Below are 21,665 nucleotides of genomic sequence, written 5' to 3'. Positions count from 1 at the left end.
CGTTTCGGACCGGGAAAGCGACGATTTCCCTATTAATTTGAGCAAGGATGAAAGATTTGTGGATGAGGAAAGTGAGAGTGAAGGACTAGAGGGCAGTGGGAGCGATTCAGATAGGGAAGATGCTGTGAGAGGCGAGTGGGACCTGATATTCAGCTGGGAATGACTAAAACAGTAAATAAACACAAGACATATATATACTCTAATCCCGCATAACAAACACCTCCTCCCTCCCATCCATATAACCCGCCAATACAACTCAAACACCTGCACAACACACTCAATCCCACAGCCCAAAGTACCGTTCACCTCCCCAAAGTTCATACAGCAAATATATTTCCCCAAAGTTACGTACGTGACATGCACATAGCGGCATGCACGTACGGGCAAGCGATCAAATGTTTGGAAGCCGCAGCTGCATGCGTACTCACGGTACCGTGTCTGCGTATCCAACTCAAAGTCCTCCTGGTAAGAGTCTCTGTTGTCCCAGTTCTCCACAGGCCAATGGTAAAGCTTGACTGTCATCTTTCGGGAATGTAAACAATGAAACACCGGTTGTGTTTGTGTTGCTGCAGTCGGCCGCAATACACCGCTTCCCACCTACAGCTTGCAATACAACCGTTGGCCAACAAAAAAGTAACCACAGAACACTATACGCCTATACGGTATAGTGTTCTGTGGTTACTTTTTGGTTGGCCAAGCGGACGTGACGACAGGCTGTCCCCACTCAGATCCGCACAGACCGGGAGGGGGCGTGCCTTAAGTCCGGCTGGAAATCGGCAGAAATTTGGAGAATGGTTGTACCAGGGAGAGGCAGTGAAATTCGGGAGGGTTGGCAAGTATGAGATATTCTCACTTCTTTTCTTTTGTCGAGCACAAAGAAAAGAACATTTTAGTTAAATGTAAGTTGTGTCTTGGATCAAAGATCCCGTCTACTGCCCAAAACAACAATTCAAATCTGCCTGGTTAGGCTCTGTGTATGTCACGTGTGCCTTCCTTAGGTGAAGCCAGCTTTACAGCTATGTTGTTGATTGATTGATTGATTGAAACTTTTATTAGTAGATTGCACAGTACAGTACATATTCCGTACAATTGACCACTAAATGGTAACACCCAAATACGTTTTTTAACTTGTTTAAGTCGGGGTCCAGATACAGATATATACTATCAAATATATACTAACATCATAATACAGTCATCACACAAGATAATCATCAGGGTATATACATTGAATTATTTACATTATTTACAATCCGGGGTGTGGGATATGGAGGGGCGGGGTTAGGTTTGGTTGGTATCAACACTTCAGTCATCAACAATTGCATCATCAGAGAAATGGACATTGAAACAGTGTAGGACTGACTTGGTAGGATATGTACAGCAAGTAGTGGACACAGAGAGAGAGATGAGAAAGTATAAGAAAAAGTGTCTACATTTGATTATTTACAATCCGAAGAGGTATTATGTGGAAGGGAGGGTGTTAGTTTAGGGTTGTAGTTGCCTGGAGATGTTCTTTTAGTGCGGTTTTGAAGGAGGATAGAGATGCCCTTTCTTTTACACCTGTTGGGAGTGCATTCCATATTGAAGTGGCATAGAAAGAGAATGAGTTAAGACCTTTATTAGTTCGGAATCTGGGTTTAACGTGGTTATTAGTGTTAGTGTTTTTATGCTGTTTGTTACTTATGTATGTTATGTTGCAGCTATTTAAAATAGTTTTGTCAATTTGTTCTGGCCTGAAATAAATTGGCCCTTTGAAACATATCTTTGTCTTTGTGTGTTGTATGTAGACCACATTGCTTAGCAGAGTTCAGTGATGCAAATGTATGTCAAGTTGATCAACAGATTGTATTATTCTCCAGTGCAATAACAGTACTAAAATGAAGGCTAAAAGGGCATTAATGGGAGCTTTAAAAAAAAAAAGTAGAAGAAGTAACTAAATAGTTACTTTTCACAGTAACGCATTACTTTTTGGTGTAAGTAACTGAGTTAGTAACTGAGTTACTTTTGAAATAAAGTAACTAGTAACTGTAACTAGTTACTGTTTTTCAGTAACTAACCCAACACTGTTTAGTACATCTAGAAAGGGCATGCAAACTGGCAGTTGCGCAAACAAAGCTGTGAGAAAGGAGGTCATTGCGCTGGTCAACGTATGCTTGTCAACATATATGAGCTGTCAGAATTTTTTTTTTTTTTTACATATTGTCTATTCTGCAATATCAATGTATTTTTTTTAGCTGCTGGATGACTTAAGAGGCTGATTAAAACACAATTAATTGATGCGTTTTGGTGGCTGTTGGTGTTATTATGTTTTTGTTTTTTTTAATATAAAAATGATAACAACGTATCTCCAATGTAAAAAAAACAAAAAACTTGTTGCAATATGCATTTTCTTGTGGCTGGAACATTCCAGGGCACGCTCGCAGTTAGTGCCAGTATCTTCCATTAGCTCACCTTTAGCGCTAAAAAAGTGTTTTCTGTTGTAGATGCACTGCACGACTGCATTTAAAATGCTTATAAAAAGTGGTACGTAATGGTCTGCTGCATGTTTCAAAACATAGCAAAATGCCACAAGTAGGCTCATGATAACATGCATGCGCAATAAATAAGTGTCTTCTTGGTTAAATCCTAATTTAAATAGGGCATTCTGCACCAGTTATTAATTGCAGTCTCAGTCTTTGTAGATATTACAAACCAGTTATCAATTGCACTAGCTGTCTTTGTAGATATTACAAAGGTATTGGATCTTAGTAAATCAGGCCCATGGTGTTCAAACTCGTGCCCGCACGCCATCTCTCATCACACCACTTGGAATAAAGGTTTGGTTTAGAGTATTTAAAATTCAGCGTTTTTAAAATTCAGCTTACAGTTATCATCGGCAACTTGTCAACTGCAGCAAATGAACTAGAGTTACAAAGCTTAATCAATTTCCTAATGCATCCATTGATCGTTCAATGAGTGAAACTAATAAAAATTTATAAAATCCGAACCACATGAAGTACCTAGAATTTTAAACATGTGGACATATTTTCCGCACGGCCACTGCAATAGAGCGCACAGGAGAGCTGTGGTGAGTGGGTGCCATGATCTGTGTGGCGGCAAACAGTTTTTTAAAAATTATTATTAATGCACACATGTTAAAAGTGAAATTTAAATGTTGATGATGCACCTTTATTAGAAAATAAGTATGAAGGATAAGGTAAGCAGAACATTTTTTGTTTATTGTAATTATTTTACTTAAAATACGTATTGAGGCAATAGCATGTGTTTTATCTGATTGCTTGATTAATCAAGCAAACTAATCGATTACAATCCACTCTATTACTGAACAAGTACAATACTAAAAGAATCAATAGCTGCAGCCCTAAAATGAACAATGACGTTTGTTCTTGATTTCCTTCTGGATATTCCAGATATGATGTTGCTGAGATTGTCTGCATGATTTTAGCTTTGGCATGTTTGTACCGCTTATGCTGATTTTGTTTTAAAACTTTATTTCTAGTATGTATTTTAAATACATTTTTTGAGCAATACGGTTTTTATAAATTGGCATGTCGAAATCACAATAATAATGACAAGATAGAGGACTTACAACAAAAAACTACACATGCAATAAAAACAGGGTATAATAGTTGCTGTTAAACATATTATAACCTCAACTGCAATAGTAACTAAAAAAGGCTATTGGAGAGTGCAGACCAATGCCAGGCCCTATCTCCCACGAAATGAAAACAAAAAGAATGAACCCTCTTGTCAGTAATCTACTCTCTGTGAGCCTTATAACAGAAACATGGTAGAAATAATTTTGATCACCCCCAAAATCTAACAATATGTTCCTTATCCCATTTCTGATATTTCCAGAAAGTGTCATCAAAATAAAAACAGTTTTTTCACCCCGTGTTCACAGATACTTCCTGGTGAAGGTTAAACATTGTGTCCGATAAACATCTCTCTGGCAGGATCATGGTCAATCAAAACTGAGCCGCATTTTACAAAGACATATACCTTTTTTTATCTCATTAGACAGTACAGATGTACTTTACTTAATGTTGGCTGCTTTTGAAACAGCTTGTATATAAGCATCTGCACAGCAAAGATGCCTAAGGCAGTTTTGTAAATGTTTAATTGTTGAACATAGTTATTCCATATAGCCAGATGTCTTCTGAGAGGTCTGCAAGGTTCGCACTGGGGTCAAAAGATATGATGAAAAGAACAAACTAATGATGTTGCTAGTATTTGATATGCAGTAGAATATAACAGTGATTCTGTAACAATATCGCCAGCACAGCTATAATTACAGCTTTAATCAGTTACGTGGGCATTGTTGTAACTCATTAGCTGCATACAAGTATCAAACTCAAAGAACACATGTGTTCTGGTAATCATTTCTGTTATGAACACCAATCGAAATAATCACGGGAAGCACACTGCCTCCTCTATGTACCATCTTATGTGTTATAAAACTGTTCTTTTTCTGGTTTGGTGACTGATGAATGAGTATTGACTTTGTGCTTTCAAAATAAACTACAGGGGGGGTCACACAAGCAGAGGTTCAATAATATGTAATGATGTAAATATTTGCTGAAGAGAATGTCTGTTTGCTCCGCTAGTACATTTGAACAAGCAACACAATGTCAGATGAGTTAGCAAATCCAAGCCAGAGTGTGGTAGAAGTCCATGCATCCATTTTCTACCGCTTGTCCCTTTTGGGGTCACGAGGGGTCGCTGGAGCCTATCTGAGCTGCATTCGGGCGGAAGGCGGTGTACACCCTGGACAAGTCGCCACCTCATCGCAGTGTGGTAGAAGTCTTTTCTGGCTATTGATTTTTATTTAGTCAATCTAATATAATTTAAGTGTCCGTTGAAGATAACGCAGGTGATTTTAGCATTCATTTCACTTTAGTATAATAAAAATGTAACAATAGGGTTATGAAATAAACACTGGTTTCCAACAGCTACTGTTTCTATTTTGGTGTCATTTAAATCTTTTAAAGGGGTCGTATTATGTTTTTCTTTTCTACTTTTAAACACTTCCTTGTGGTCTACATAACAAGCAACGGTGGTTGTTTGGTCAAAATTTTGCATGGATTATGTTTTACAGACTGTTTTCAAGCTGCTTTCTGACCGTCTCTTCGGGATGCGTCGTTTTGTGCACCATTTTTTTTTACTGCGTTTTGTCCCAGTCATCGATGTTGTAGTTTTTAGTTAGTCTACTAACACATATAAGTTCGAACTATACACTTCTTTGTATTAGAAATGGCAACAACGGAGGATGCATGTCAATATACGAGCCAGTCTGCCCCAAAGCAAGAGGACAGAGAAAAATAAGGATCTTATTTACTACAGCGCGGACTCGCGTAAAGCACTTTGGGTACATTTCTACCATAAATGTAGCTATCCACTGACATCAAAATTGGGAAAAAAGCGTCACAAATGGGGCAAATTCCAAATGGCTTGTTTGGAGGAAGTATGAAGGAAGGCAGTATTGTTTTCTAAACATCTCCTCCATGTTTTAATTTAAAATTTTCGGGACTTATGCAGATACCACATACACAATACACAAAGTTTGTTTTGCATAATAGGTGTCCTTTAAATCATGAGGCAATTTTTAGATGCCAAGGTGCTCTGTCATATTTAGGGACTTTTTTAATTTTATATCACGTGAAACATTCAACATAAACAAACTACTAAATACGGTTTACTGGTTACTTGCTGAGAAATATGAGCATGACAACATGACCACATTCTACTAAAGTTGTATTCACACTTGTCTTTATTTGTCGGGTTAGAACGAATCAATTAATTTGGTGTCGTGTGAATGCAGTTCAGAACCGGAAGGACTGTGTTCTTTGGAGCCGTTCTTTGTCGAATTGTGCATCCACTAGCTACTATACATGCACATAACCCCATTTAAAACCTGTTTTAAATGTTCCAACCATCAAACTGTACATCCTTTTCAAGGGAATCTTTCAAAGGAATCGTTGACTCAATAAGCCTTTATTGGCGTATTAGTGAATGTAAAATTATCTCATGATTTATAGTTTTTCAGCTTATTAATAAAGTACATTTCTTGATTGAGGCAGCACGGTGGAAGAGGGGTTAGTGCGTCTGCCTCACAATACGAAGGTCCTGAGCAGTCCTGGGTTTCATCCCGGGCTCGGGATCTTTCTGTGTGGAGTTTGCATGTTCTCCTCGTGACTGCGTGGGTTCCCTCCGGGTACTCCGGCAACACTAAATTGGCCCTAGTGTGTGAATGTGAGTGTGAATGTTGTCTGTCTATCTGTGTTGGCCCTGCGATGACTTGTCCAGGGTGTACCCCGCCTTCCGCCCGATTGTAGCTGAGATAGGCTCCAGCGCCCCCCGCGACCCCGAAGGGATTAAGCGGTAGAAAATGGATGGATGGATGGATTTCTTGATTGAGATATGCTCTGGATCTTAAAGGTGCCAGAAATGGTACTGCAATCGCGGTCAAAATTCTGTAGTCCCCTCTCACTCTCCATGACTGAGGTTGCCAGATATGCAGCCAAATCCGAATCCTACTCCAAAGAACTTCAAATAGCAATCGACGAGTCCTACGCTGTAGGTTTCTCTTGTTTATGCTTCTTGCAAGATGGTTGGTTTACTAAGTAATTATGCCACATTTTACTGATGTGGATTAGCCAAATGTATTTGTAAAGTTATGCAGCAATATTTTCGTCGGGAGTCAGGACAGATTGTTGACATTACCCTGCTAAAATGTAGAGTTTGACCGCATGAACCACCACCGAAGTAATTATATATATTAATATATAATATATTATATATCACATAGGCCTAATTTGATGGCAAGCCAAGGCCAACAGTAAAATTACCGCCACATTTCGTTCAGCATAACTCCATGTTGCATCCAACCTGACACTGCATTCTCTTCCATGTACACACATCACCATCTTTCAGTGCAGAGTGCAATTCTATGAGCCAACCCACGTTACCCAAAAACCACATTACGCATAAATCATATAGCCTACTACCATGTCAATACACAAAGTAGAAAATCATTACATGTAATGCATTATATTGTGCCAAGCAAATACCACCCCATGCACATACAGTACTAGAAACCGCAATTAGCTGTGCTAATGTTGGAACACATTTCCTCAGGGTATCCGCATATTGAGAACAAAATAGGCACTGACTCTACCCATATCCACATAGGTTTTATTTGTCGAAAATATATTTTTCCCTGTCAGTTGGATGACTCATTGACATACAGGCTAACGGGCATATATTTCCCCCGATAGCCTGTATGTTGATGTGTCATCCAACTGACAACAACATTGGCCTGGCTAGCATACTAATAACTAAGCTTTACACTGAGACAGGGGTGTCCAAACTTTTTCCACTGAGGGCCGCACACTGAAAAATCAAAGCAAGCAGGAGCCATTTTGATATTTTTTTATTTCAAAAACCAATACAATATATGTATAAAAAAATATACATGTAGGCCTCCACTCAAGCTTGATCCCGGGGACCCCAAAGGGTTTTGGTCAAAAAATTTTTTTTAAATGTGTCATTATTCAGTACTATTATTTTTATTATTATTCAAATTTTAAATCTCTAGATCAACATTAGGTCTATCTGTCAATATAACGTTTTTAAAGATTTAAGTTGTATGCTCTTTTTGTCAAAGAAAACCAATTTTTTTAATGGAAAAAACACAAAATATGCAATATTTTCACCCAATAACATTTTTCAGTTGAATATTTGAGATTATATAATAATTGGAGCCTTAAAAAGGTCAATAACTCATAACACCACTGATTTTAATTCATTATTATTTTTTGCGCAATGGCACTTAAAAACAAATCACTCTAAAATGATTGTGGATCCAAAAGGGTCCTACTCATTAAAGTGTTAAAAAATAAATTATACAATTTTTTACTGTTTACTTTTAACACAATAATCTCAAGATCAACTTCAGATCTATCCGTCAATTATAAGTTCTGTTGTTGTTTATGTTTTTTGTTTGTTCGTTTTAGGCCCTTCTTAAAAAAAAAAACAGCTCAGTTTTTTGTATGGCAAACACAACATATGCAACAAAATATCTCAAAGTGAAATATTTAATGTGACATAATTGGAGCCTTTAATAGGTCAATAATTCATAATTACATTGATTTTGATTCATTAATATTTTTTAAAGAAAGAAACAGCCTGCATGGCAGCTTTGTGTTATTAGAGTAAACATTGCAACATTTTCTTGTTACATTTTACCTGTTTGTTCTTTATACCACTTTTTATGTTTAAACATTTTTTTCAATCGTATTTTTAAAATGTGCTGTGGGGCCGTTAAAAAATGACCTGCGGGCCGCAAATGGCCCCCGGGCCGCACTTTGGACATCCTTGCACTAGGAGCTGAGCATCACACTATAAGCATTCGTTGCACGAACATACTAGCTTTGTTAGACAAGATCATAGACTGTATTGGACAATATGGTTTACAGATGAAATGTCCATTTCCATTTATTACAAGTAATAAGAAAACACAAATGCCTCACTTACCTATCAAGGAGGAAACTAGCATGTTTGGCGTCAGATGAAAAAATCTTCTCCCCCTTCAATCGTCTCCATTTTTCAAAGGCATCCCCATTACAAATCCTCGTTTTGTTCCTGGCTTTGTCATGAATTAGTTGAGAAAGCTTTCCGCCATTGTTGGGAAAGTTTGCTGAAAAAAACAGCAATGTGTAAATGCCCCTTTAGTAAGAATGGTTTGTGCACTGCATCCTATAAATACCACTGTGGCCGCCACAGTTAAATGTAATACATTAGGTGTAATTGAGATTGTGTTGATGGCGAAGGTATGTAGGTGTTCTTATTTAGTGAAACTTGCCATACAGGCCAAATGCATGTTCATTTTCAAATGGCCTTGGGGGTTTGACACAGGTGCGCAAGGGGGATGCAATTAGATGGTGGAACTCCAGCCCAAACAGGGGGCCGAGACTACCTGGGAGAAGGGTCTTAGTCTGCCTGCCAATCTTTTTACCACAACCATCTAAGAAGCATCGTCCTCTGCAAGAAACATTTGTTTTTGGGCTATTTATTTTGTCAAAGTTGCATGTTTCGGAAAAGAAACATCCTTGTTACACAAAACAAATTTCTATGGTATTGCAGAGGACGCTGATTCTCAGGAGGATAGAAAGTAAGCTCCTACAAGTGTATGTGACCCGTAAGATGTCATCTCGGACAATGTACATGACACGTCACATACGCTGTGCAATCGAAGCACAAATGTATGCATTTGCTTTACTAAGCATTGTTTGGTCCTCTGACAAAAATAGTTGAAGCAAACCAGATGGTGCTTAAGTGACCACTCATTTTTTGGTCCGGACTAGGGATGTCCCGATCCGATATTTGGATCGGATCGGCCGCCGATATTTGCCAAAAAATGCGTATCGGCAAGGCATGGGAAAATGCCGATCCAGATCCAGTTTAAAAAAAAAACTCCGGTCCGTGTTTTCCAACGCACCGATTTAAATAAAACATTCCACTTTTCTGCTGCTCCCTAATTTCCGTTCCGCAATTTCCAGCACACCCTCAATACATCCACAGGTCTGTGGATTCTCACGCAGTTGCTTTTAGCTGCTGGCATTACACGACAGGCTCTTCTCACTCTTTTCTGTGTCTCCCTCTCACAGACAGCAAGCGCACCTTCTTACACACGTCACATACTGTCACGACACACGTCACATACTGTCACGTCATACGTCACATACGTATACGTCCTCTCCCAGCAGAGAGGTAGCAGCATGGCTAACGTTAGCTGTGATGCTAGCGCAGTGACCAACGTTCTCTCTAAGGTGCGAGCCTGCGCAATTACGCACTGCTCAAGCGTCCTCTGCGCACGGCAATTATATGCCACGCACAACATCAAATAAAAAAAATAAGCGCATAACAATTTCCGACACACGGACACGACAGAGAAAACCGTTTTCGTCATCATTGTTCAAATATTGTAACGTCTGTCGAGACGCTTATCTCCATTTGGTGCCACACGTCCACATCATCAAAATGCCGAGGCAAAAATTTCCATATCAACACCGTATGAAAAAATTTGTGATTTTTTTAGTTGTGATTTCCTTCTCTGCATGAAAGTTTAAAAGTAGCATATATTAATGCAGTATGAAGAAGAATGTTTTAATGTAGACATGCAAGCCTTGAAAGAAAATTTTGAAAATCAAGACTACATTTCCTGCAAATGGGTGCATTTCTACCCTATATTTTAACTTTAGATTAATTCTCATATCAAACTCTTTTGGCTGTCTTTTTGACACTTACATCCGGCGCCCCCCTCCACACCCTGGATTATAGATAATGTAAATAATTCAATGTGATTATCTTGTGTGATGACTGTATTATGATGATAGTATATATCTGATAGTATATATCTTTATCATGAATCAATTTAAGTGGACCCCAACTTAAACAAGTTGAAAAACTTATTGGGGTGTTACCATTTAGTGGTCAATTGTACGGAATATGTACTTCACTGTGCAACCTACTAATAAAAGTCTCAATCAATCAATCAAAACACATAGAATCATCATACTGCTGTGATTATATGCATCAAGTGTTCATTCAAGGCTAAGGCAAAATATCGAGATATATATCGTGTATCGCAATATGGCCTTAAAACATCGCAATATTAAAAAAAGGCCATATCGCCCAGCCCTAGTTTCAATGATGCCATTTCTGTTTGTCATGTATAATTTTGTCTATTTTGTGTTTATCCTTGAATGAACAGGTCAGTTTCTTGTTACCAACCGTTGTGTATTATTCAAACTCCCCTAATTCAGCTGGCTAGTTGTTATCAAGAGTACTAAAACCCTCTTCAACATGATTCTGACAACTAAGTAGGCTAAATAACTTTAAACTTTAATACATGCTCGGATAGGCCAGTATCGGTCAGTATCGGTATCGGATCGGAAGTGCAAAAACAATATCGGTATCGGATCGGAAGTGCAAAAACCTGGATCGGGACATCCCTAGTCCGGACTACAAGTATGAACATCCCCTAAGATTCAAGACAAATGTAAAGACAGTGAAGGAATGTGCACAAACTAATGTGCTAACTTTTCTAGCCCAGGTGGAAATATGTTTGTTGACTTTCCATCAAAATATAGGATTGCATATGAGGGATGGGAGAATCTCCTATCGCCATTGTCGTATGGAGAAGATGAATGTGTTTCTATGTGTCCAACAGGAACATAAGCTATACCTGCATAATAAAATGTGATTAGATCAAGACGAGACAATTCTTAACACCCCCTAGTATGATTTAGTGCAGTTATTTTACACAACAAGGGTGTCAAAAGCGCTGAGACCTTCTAAGCCGACACAACAGGCGGCAGACTGTGCTGAGAAAAATGCCACTTGGACGAGCAATCTCAATAAACAGAAATAAACAAGGCAAGCAGACGTCCTTTTGTATGTCACCTACCCTCTTACTATTAAGCTGTTGTGTCTCTCTCTGAGTATTTTTTGTGCCGCCTGTCTCTAATGTAAACACAAACATTACATTTTCTTTCAGCCTGACATCCTCCTCTGTTTCCCCTTCACTAACCTCGTAACAATGTCTCTGTTGTTTTGCCCCCCCCTGCTCCGCCTCTGTCTTTAACTGTCTTCATATCTGACTGCTCTCATTTCTCTGTAGTCATATTTAACTTACATTTTAAAGAAATAAATACATTGTGATTGTCATTTTTTCCATGCAGACATGTTTGTTTTTTTCAGTTTCTCATCCCCTCCCACCTACTTCTTTCTTTATTTCTTTCTTTCTGACTGACTATCCCTTGGTCTCTTTCCTTATTTTATTTCTACCTTTCTTTTTTTTTTCTCCCAATGTGTTCCCGTTCTCGCCTGCCTTGATTCCAGCCTCTCCCCCTTCCGATCCCCTTTGCTCTTCTTGTTTAATCTTTGCACATGTCTCATGAAATCCCTGCTGAAATGGACAATTGTTGCTTTGAGAATATTTATAGTAAGGAATAATCAGCATGCCTGTGTTAGTCTGCATATCCCCCAACCCCCCACTTTAAAGAAATAATTAGTTGAATGCAGATCTGTGGAAGCTCGAAGCGCTGAGATAAACAACAGGCAAACATGCAGAGAAGCGTAAATCTATCATCATGGGTACAGCTGCTTTATTAGTACTAATATACGACCAACGCAAGTCACAGGAGGTTTTTGTACTTTGAATGATCAAGATTTGAATGTAGATAATACACAGCGTGAGTGAAGGTCTCATTGTTATCAATTTAGCACATGTTTTATCTGGTCATTAAATTGGCATAAATCACAGTACACCTTCAAACAAATGTTAAAATCAGATTCAGAAACTCCACTCCCTCGATGGTCGGTCAATTAGCCAATTTTACACTTCAAGACCTGGTGAGCGTTGGGAGAAAATATTGGTATTTACTATTTATATATGATTGCAGGAAAAATGTAAGTACAAGCTTTTTTTGTAAGTCTTTCATATTGTGCAAGCAAACTAATTACAAGCCCACTAATGATGTATTTTATACCACAACACGCGTTGTATATTATATTTGCATTTCAGCAGTACACTTTCCTTTTTCCAGTGTTCAGTGTTGCCACTTAAAAATAGAAAGATCAGTGTTTAACGACCTCCCCCAGCCATGTCTCTTTTTTGTCTGTCTGTTCAAACAGTTTTGCAAAAATCCCTTGGTCATGATTCTGAATTTAGACCTGTTATATCTAGGAAGGATTTGCTCACAAAAGCTGTTTTACTCATTGAGCACAGTTTTTTCTTGTTTGTATTTTATTGATAGATCTTTTTTTTTCTTGTTCAATCAGATGCATAAGAGTAATAAACAATAAGGTACAAGTTTACAGTTGAGTTTTTTCAGTACAATTTACTTGATTTAGATTTTTTTCATACAGGGTGACCCAAAAAACACCAATCTTCGAATACATCTGTTAATTTCTCAGAAAGGCTGTAGGGGCATATTGGCAGCAACGTTCCCGTCAGTCTACCCCAGGGCATCTGTGGCTACAAATGTAGCTTACCACGTGATGGGTTCTCAGTGTAACGCGCTTTGAGTCACTAGAAAAAAGCACTATATACATCTAATTTATTATTATTGATTCAAAGGTTTCTTCTTTTCTTTTTTCATATTGGAACTATAGTCTTCCCCAACATGTCTTGGTCAACCAAGGAAAATACATTTTGCATGGAGCCCTATTTCTCCAACAAATCCTACACTAGCGCAGGCAACATTTCGGAGAAAAGGTTGTTGGCATCATGCTCCGTCAAAAAATATATTTTTTGACTGGGTTCGTAAGTTAAGAGAGTATGGAACTCTGCAAAATCTTAATTCTAAAATCCCAAAGAGGAACACATTAGAGTAATTGACAACTTTGCGCAACGTATGCAAGTTTGCCTCTAATGCTGTTGAGCCCATTTGGACATAATTTGGGAGAAAACAGGGCTTGTGCAACACAACCAAGATACCTGAAATTTGGGGAATGATTGTAAACAGGTTTAAGGTCAGCAAATTACTGGACCTTTGTAGGATACCATTTTTTATGGGTTTTATTTTTTGGGGTAACCTTTTACATAACAAACACAAACAAAAATGAGACATCATATACCTGTATAGAAAATGCTTTTGTTTGATTTATTTGTATCTAAAACTAACAATGCATTTAAAATCCAATATAAAGTGTGCCAAATGCATTTTATTTTATTATATCATTTTTCCCCAAAAGATTGAGTAATTTAAAAATGCTGATTCATCCAATCTTACGTTAGCTAGTTTAAATAGAATTCTGACTATGGTTTTGGTTATGTTTTTAATTACATTTCAAACATAGATACAGTTTCAATATGGTACATCACATATTCACAGCTTCTCATTAAAACATGTCAAAAAATTAGTAGGACAAATCCTATCCCTTTTCAATTTCATAGCAATTTTATACACTTTTGTTTGTTCACTTTCTTTTTCCATTACTGAAAAACTATCCACAAAGGGTTAATATTTCTATCACACTTTCTTATTATTGTATTTCCATATTAGAAATGGTCACATGTGAAGATGTTAAACACAAGAAGCGACTTGTGCAAGTGTAAATGTGATGTTCTTTAATGTAACTTCGTTAAGCATGTAGCAATAAATAAACCATTGCCATATTTACTAATAGTCATTAGTGTGCCGCCACTCATTATGACTATTGACTGATTTGTCAATTTTAGAAAATACCCGTCTATTGCATTGGTAGCTTGTTTTTGTCCCTATAAACCTGTGTTGTTGGCTAATCATTATATATTTTTTAACCTGAATATAGTGACTTGTGGCTGTGATAACTGTGTAAACTGCCAGTAGGGAAACATGAGTGACAGAAGTGAAAGAAAGACATGTGTTACCAACACAGCAAATTCACATTTCCTTCCACACGTTTCTTTTTGTTGGTTTGTCTGTCACACCACTGTTACAGCAGTGACACTCATTCTACTCCAGCACTCCCGATCATTGGGAGCGTCTCAGATTCTTTTTTTCCGTGCAGTCTGTTTCATCTGTCTCTCTTCCTTTTTCTCTATTTTTGTTTGTCTCCTGGCTGACTGAGTGAGCGAGTCGTTGGTTGTGTTGTGCGTCTTTGACAGCAACCTGGGAGCCAAGCTGTCACTCACGCAGCTCCTTGGTCCCACTGTCTTTCTGAAGTCAGTCTCCATTAATATAATAATGGCGTGTAGTCGGCACCACTGAATATTTTACTGTAATGTTCAGCAGAACATTACCCCCACACTCAACACCACACAGAGAAAGTCTGACTGCCTGACAGAAACTTTTTATTTTGTCTGAAAGGTTTGTGTGATGTGCGTTTCATCTTGGAAGTTCTGGTGTTTTTGTTGTGTTTTCCTTTTTGTGCATTAGGAAGAGTGCGAGGCCTCCGTTTGATAGATTGACTGAGGGTATTCTTTTTCTTGTCAGGCATCTATTATTGACACTTTCCAGGAATAGGCCGAGGTGCGCCGCATGCTGGTGCTCGACATGATTTTGCAGTCATCATCTCAGATTAATCTTATTGTTCCGTCTTGCGGTCTTAACAACTTGGAGTAACATTCTCGGTGCAACCACCTGATTGGATAAAGGGTGTTCTTTAAGGAGGTTTGAGTTTGAGTTTATTTCGAATATGCAAGTATACAACATGATACATCACAATTTCCAGTTTCTCTTTTCAACATGTTCGAAAAGGAGTAGGAAGAAGCAGAGTTTATTTAATCCTACCCCTTTTCTTTTATATAACAGTTGCTAAAACTTTTGTTCACTTCCTGTTCTCAATTTATTCACAATATACTCAATAAGTTTTTACAATAAAAATAAATAAATAATACTCGGTGAAGTAAGTTACATTTCATATGGTGAGATGAGTAAGATTATTTTGATAAAAATGAACGGCTGGATGGATGAAATAAATTCAGAATGTTTATCATGGTTCTTCTTCTTTGTACTTTGTAAACACTAAGTTTGAAGAGTTTCTTGAAGTGGATTATATTAGTACATTGTTTGATTGCTTTGCTTAATCCATTCCTTCAGTTAATTCCACATACAGATATACTGAAAGTCTTAAGTGTTGTACGTGCATACAAATGTTTTAAATTAAAATTTTCACTAAGATTATATTTCTCCTCTTTTTTTGAGAAGAAGTTGTGTTATAAGTTGACTGTACTTGAAACGTCCTATTGGGATCCTATCTTTATTTTTTTTATTTTTGTCGTCGTGCCTTATTTTGAGTTTGTTGGTGTTTTCCTGTGTGTAGTGCTTGAGGTCTTGTCTTGCGCTGTTTTTTTGGTGGCCCTTCCAGTTTTGTTGGTGTTTTCCTGTAGCAGTTTCATGTCTTCCTTTGAGCGCTATTCCGCGCACCTGCTTTATGTTAGCAAGCAAGGCTAATTACGTTGTTGCTATCTTTCTTTGTGTGGACATTGTTGATTGTACGGATGTACTTTGTGGACGCTGTAAGTTTTTGCTGTCGTCCAGCATTCTGTTTCTGTTTACTCTGTAGCCAGTTCAGTTTTACTTTCGTTTTGCATAGCCATTGCCTTTTCCGTTCCCTATCCCTTTTGTTCATTTTTGGTTTAAGCATTACATACCTTTTTACCTGCACACTGCCTCCCGCTGTGGTCAGCATATTGGGATCACAACAAACCATCCTCGTGTCACCCGGGGACGGCGTGGCGAAGTTGGAAGAGTGGCTGTGCCAGCAATCTGAGGGTTACTGGTTCAATCCCCACCTTCTACCATCCTAGTCACGTCCGTTGTGTCCTTGAGCAAGACACTTCACCCTTGCCCCTGATGGGTCCAGGTTAGCGCCTTGCATGGCAGCTCCCGCCATCAGTGTGTGAATGTGTGTGAATGGGTGAATGTGGAAATAGTGTCAAAGCGCTTTGAGTTCCTTAAAAAGGTAGAAAAGCGCTATACAAGTATAACCCTATAACCTATAACCCGACACATTCCGATTTTTACAAAGCAATTAACTACCTGCTGCCACCTACTGACATGGAGTATTACGTGGATACCCTGCCGAGTTTTACACAGCACAGACACTAAGAAACGGCACATTATTTGCAGATTATAATTATTGATTTGCAAAAAATATTTTTTGGACCAATTAGGGGAAGTTGCATAATTTCCCACAGCACACCAGACAATATCTCACGGCGGCACACTAGTGTGGTTGAAAAACACTGGCCTAGAGGACATTTGCGTTCCTTATTACCCGTCTTTTTCCTGGTTTAACCATGCAAGATACGTCCTACCTACTCTATGATACACATGTATACATAAGACAGTCCCTCCAGTATTTTGCAATGTTGCGATAGTGCCAATTGACGCAAATTTAACCAATCCGCGCAAATTATGAACAGATTCCCAACTTTGTCCTTTCCCCGCATATTTTGGCCTGTCGTCATCAACATTTTCACCAATCAAATTTGTCCCAGCAGCACTCAAACACAGTGCAAGTCTCTGACCAGGGTTGTCCCAGTACCAATATTGTGGTACAGGTACCAGTATCAAAATGTATTTCAATACTTTTCAAAATAAAGAGGACCACAAAAAAATTTAATTAATGGCTTTATTCCAACAGAAAATCTTTGATACATTAAACATACGTTTCAAAAATATTTGATACATTAAACATATGTTTCTTATTTAAATTTAAGACCAATTTTGGCATTAAATAACATAGTGAACATACTAGATAACTTTTCTTTTAGTCATAAGTAAGTAAACCAAGGCTCCTAATATGGCTGCTGACATATGCAGTAACATTCTGTGTCATTTCACATTCTAGTATTTTGTCAAATTTATGAGGGACAAGTGGTAAGAAAATTGGTTATTAATCTACTTGTCATTTACTGTTAATATATGCTTACTTTCTGTTTTAACATGTTCTATAAATAAATAAATTAAATGATAAATGGGTTGTACTTGTATAGCGCTTTTCTACCTTCAAGGTACTCAAAGCGCTTTGACACTACTTCCACATTTACCCATTCACACACACATTCACACACTGATGGAGGGAGCTGCCATGCAAGGCGCTAACCAGCACCCATCAGGAGCAAGGGTGAAGTGTCTTGCTCAGGACACAACGGACATGACGAGGTTGGTACTAGGTGGGGATTGAACCAGGGACCCTCGGGTCGCGCACGGCCATTCTTCCACTGCGCCACGCCGTCCCTATCTACACTTCTGTTAAAATGTAATAACTATTTATTCTTCTGTTGTTTGAATACTTTACATACATTTTGGGTGATACGACCTACGGTATTAGCTGCAAAAGCTAACTACGGCAAGAGATAAGCTTGCCTGCATGTCAACACGAAAAGCGCTGAGTTTGTAATGCACAGCACAATGTGATAAGACACCAATCTGTACTGACTGAAAAACATGACCAATCATGTTACAGTATCCGTAAAGTAGCCCGCATTTCATGTTTTGTTTGTACACAGCTAGCCAGACAGCATATGCTTTCTTTTATGATACACACATGACCTGCTGCGTGTATCATGAGCAATATAAAGTGTATCTCACTCGATGGACAGTTGTGCATTTGGTCAAGCTGGCCGGGGACTTTTTTTCTGGTTTATTTGGGTAAGCACACCATTTATGTCGAAATAGCATGGCTTCAAATTCCACATATTGCAGCTTCGAGTCACTTTTACCTCACTCTCTCAGCTTCTGCCTGCTCCAACGTCTCACTCTTCCTTCGTGCTGGCTTCTAGAAGCAGTATATTCAGATTCAAAAAGATACATTTGTGATTCCTCATTTATCCAAAAAATAGTCGTCTTTGTTGTTTGTTACCGAATCTGCCATGATTAGAAAACACACACGCCTTAGTAGGACACACAGGTTGTTACCAGAAGTCATATGTGTGCTGCTATGGAAACGGAAACAAATGCGCCGAGGAATTTGTTCCGGCAATGATTAAAATTAACAAAATACGGTAAATATTGTACATATTACATATTGTTATGAACGTGTCTGTTAGTACATTATACATAGACGTACAATGTGAAAATAAACCGCTGATGTAGGGTTTTCAAGTTGTTTTAGAGGGCTTTGAAGGCTACAACGGTGATTGTGAATGATATGCAAACTTTAAAAAAAAAATAAAAAAATAGCAGTTTCCCTTTAAAGTTCTTTTCTGTCCAGGGACGTATTGGATAGGGTTTATGAGCTATACAAAATTTAAGAAGATTTTGTGATAATAAAAAATATCGATGTAATCATTTTAGTATCGACTAGATACGGCTTTTGTACTTGCTATAGTTACAGTCGATACCTGTGTAGATCCACCCATTGCTGTTTGCATTCAAGAGTGCGAGCTTGCTGTTAGCAGTTAGCTATTGTATCCTCGTATGGCGTGTGGTGAAACATGGTTAGCTATTCCTCATCCTGCAGCGAGGATACTTTTACAAAACGTAGTTTATTTGTCACTATGGAGGCGAGGATTAGTGATTTACAAATCGTTAAAACACTGCCGACTGCAGATAGACATTAGCCGCTAGCCAGTGACCAGTACTTATATTTTCCAGAGGCAGTACAGTTTTTAATTCTTTAGTACATATACCGGTACTTTATTAGTACTGGTATACCGTACAACCCCATGTCTGACCAATCAAATGTATCCCTGCATCGCCCCACGTCTTAAATAAATAAATAATAATGATAAATGGGTTATACTTGTATAGCGCTTTTCTACCTTCAAGGTACTCAAAGCGCTTTGACAGTATTACCACATTCACCCATTCACACACACATTCACACACTGATGGCGGGAGCTGCCATGCAAGGCGCTAACCAGCAGCCATCAGGAGCAAGGGGTGAAGTGTCTTGCCCAAGGACACAACGGACGTGACTAGGATGGTAGAAGGTGGGGATTGAACCCCAGTAACCAGCAACCCTCTGATTGCTGGCACGGCCACTCTACCAACTTCGCCACGCCGTCTTCACTTCCTTACTTAAAGGGGAACATTATCACAATTTCAGAATGGTTAAAACCATTAAAAATCAGTTCCAGGTGGCTTATTATATTTTTCGAAGTTTTTTTCAAAATTTTACCCATCACGCAATATCCCTAAAAAAAGCTTCAAAGTGCCTGATTTTAACCATCGTTATAAACACCCGTCCATTTTCCTGTGACGTCACATAGTGAAGCCAACACAAACAAACATGGCGGAAAGAACAGCAAGCTATAGCGACATTAGCTCGGATTCAGACTCTGATTTCAGCGGCTAAAGCGATTCAACAGATTACGCATGTATTGAAACGGATGGTTGTAGTGTGGAGGCAGGTAGCGAAAACGAAATTGAAGAAGAAACTGAAGCTATTGAGCCATATCGGTTTGAACCGTATGCAAGCGAAACCGACGAAAACGACACGGCAGCCAGCGACACGGGAGAAAGCGAGGACGAATTTGGCGATCGCCTTCTAACCAACGATTGGTATGTGTTTGGTTGGCATTAAAGGAAACTAACAACTATAAACTAGGTTTACAGCATATGAAATACATTTGGCAACAACATGCACTTTGCGAGTGCAGACAGCCCAATTTTCATCAATTAATATATTCTGCAGACATATCCTCATGTCAGCAAGCCAGGGAAGCTAGGGTCGATATTTTTCTCTTGATCATCTTCGGGACGGTGTGAGCCAAGACATCCAGGGGGTTTAGCTCGCTCGTCTGCGGGAACAAACTGCCGTCATTGCTTGCCGTGCTACCGAGGACCTTTGTCCCTGAATTGCTCACACACTCCGGCAGATTCAATGGGGGTCTTGCGGCAGATTTCTTTGACTTTATCGTTGGAAATGCATCTGCTTTGAGTGTCGCAGGATATCCACACATTCTTGCCATCTCTGTCGTAGCATAGCTTTTGTCGGTAAAGTGTGCGAAACAAACGTCCAATTTCTTGCCACTTTCGCATCTTTGGGCCACTGGTGCAACTTGAATCCGTCCCTGTTCGTGTTGTTACACCCTCCGACAACACACCGACGAGGCATGATGTCTCCAAGGTACGGAAAACAGTCGAAAAAACGGAAAATAACAGAGCTGATTCGACTCGGTGTTTGAGAAAATGGCGGATTGCTTCCCGATGTGACGTCACGTTGTGACGTCATCGCTCCGAGAGCGAATATTAGAAAGGCGTTTAATTCACCAAAATTCACCCATTTAGAGTTCGGAAATCGGTTAAAAAAATATATGGTCTTTTTTCTGCAACATCAAGGTATATATTGACGCTTACATAGGTCTGGTGATAATGTTCCCCTTTAAATTGAGAGAGAGTCATTCATTCACTCATTTAACAACAAAAATGTACCACTATATATATCGCTCTTGACAGTTACCCAATGTTCTCACCAAAAGTGTGGGTAGACAAAGTTCAATGTGTTGGAACATAAACAACATTTTTAGATCAACTACGAATGTCTGCAACTTGTGGACGACAAAAAAAATAAGACAATCTTTGGTGGTGTTTGTTTAACAAACAATGTACGCATGTGTGGGAATTTTTCACATGTATAAACATGTGAGCAGATGGAGTGTGCTTTACAGTACATGTCTATAGTACGGTAATGTCCTTATTTGTATTGTTTAGTTGACTTCAGCATAAATGAATTTCAACAGTAAAAGGTTTTATTTATTTTTTTCTCACTTGAAGGCTGAGATAATCATGTTCAGTCTTTACTTTATTCTACCGGAATAAAGCCTATTTGGCATATTTTTGTGTGCCATTTGATAAAATGCTTTTCTCATTATTTTTGTCTATATTTGTTCATTACCGGTAATCACTTTTTACTCAACAAATTTCCCTATTATAATTACAGAGGAAAAATCACAACAATTCATTGCAACTTTCACTTTCTTCCGCAGTGTTTTTTTTTTTAAACCCTGCTCCTTTCGTTGCTGTTTTTGGGAACAACTTGTGAATATTATGGCATCTCAGAAAAGGCCTGTGAGATCCTGTGGGAAAATTATAAATTGATGTCAAATTAAAAATGTTAAATTCAGGATTCAAATGAAGCATATTTTTGTTAGGTTTGTTGAAAGCTTGTGGTCTATGGGGTTGGGTTACAAAAACACTGATTACAAATTTATAAAATGAATGCAA

At 38.5% G+C, this 21,665-nt stretch overlaps 1 protein-coding gene across 3 annotated transcripts in view; it reads left to right on the top strand.

The window, feature by feature from the left end:
- The window catches only part of mfsd3 (major facilitator superfamily domain containing 3), a 64,369-nt gene that overhangs the window by 21,351 nt on the left and 21,353 nt on the right, over window positions 1-21,665 (top strand). The gene's annotated exons all lie outside the window — the stretch shown is intronic.

Source organism: Nerophis lumbriciformis, linkage group LG12, assembly GCF_033978685.3.
Source record: "Nerophis lumbriciformis linkage group LG12, RoL_Nlum_v2.1, whole genome shotgun sequence".
In the NCBI taxonomy this organism is placed as follows: domain Eukaryota; kingdom Metazoa; phylum Chordata; class Actinopteri; order Syngnathiformes; family Syngnathidae; genus Nerophis; species Nerophis lumbriciformis.
This window is presented reverse-complemented; position numbering and strand designations above follow the sequence as displayed.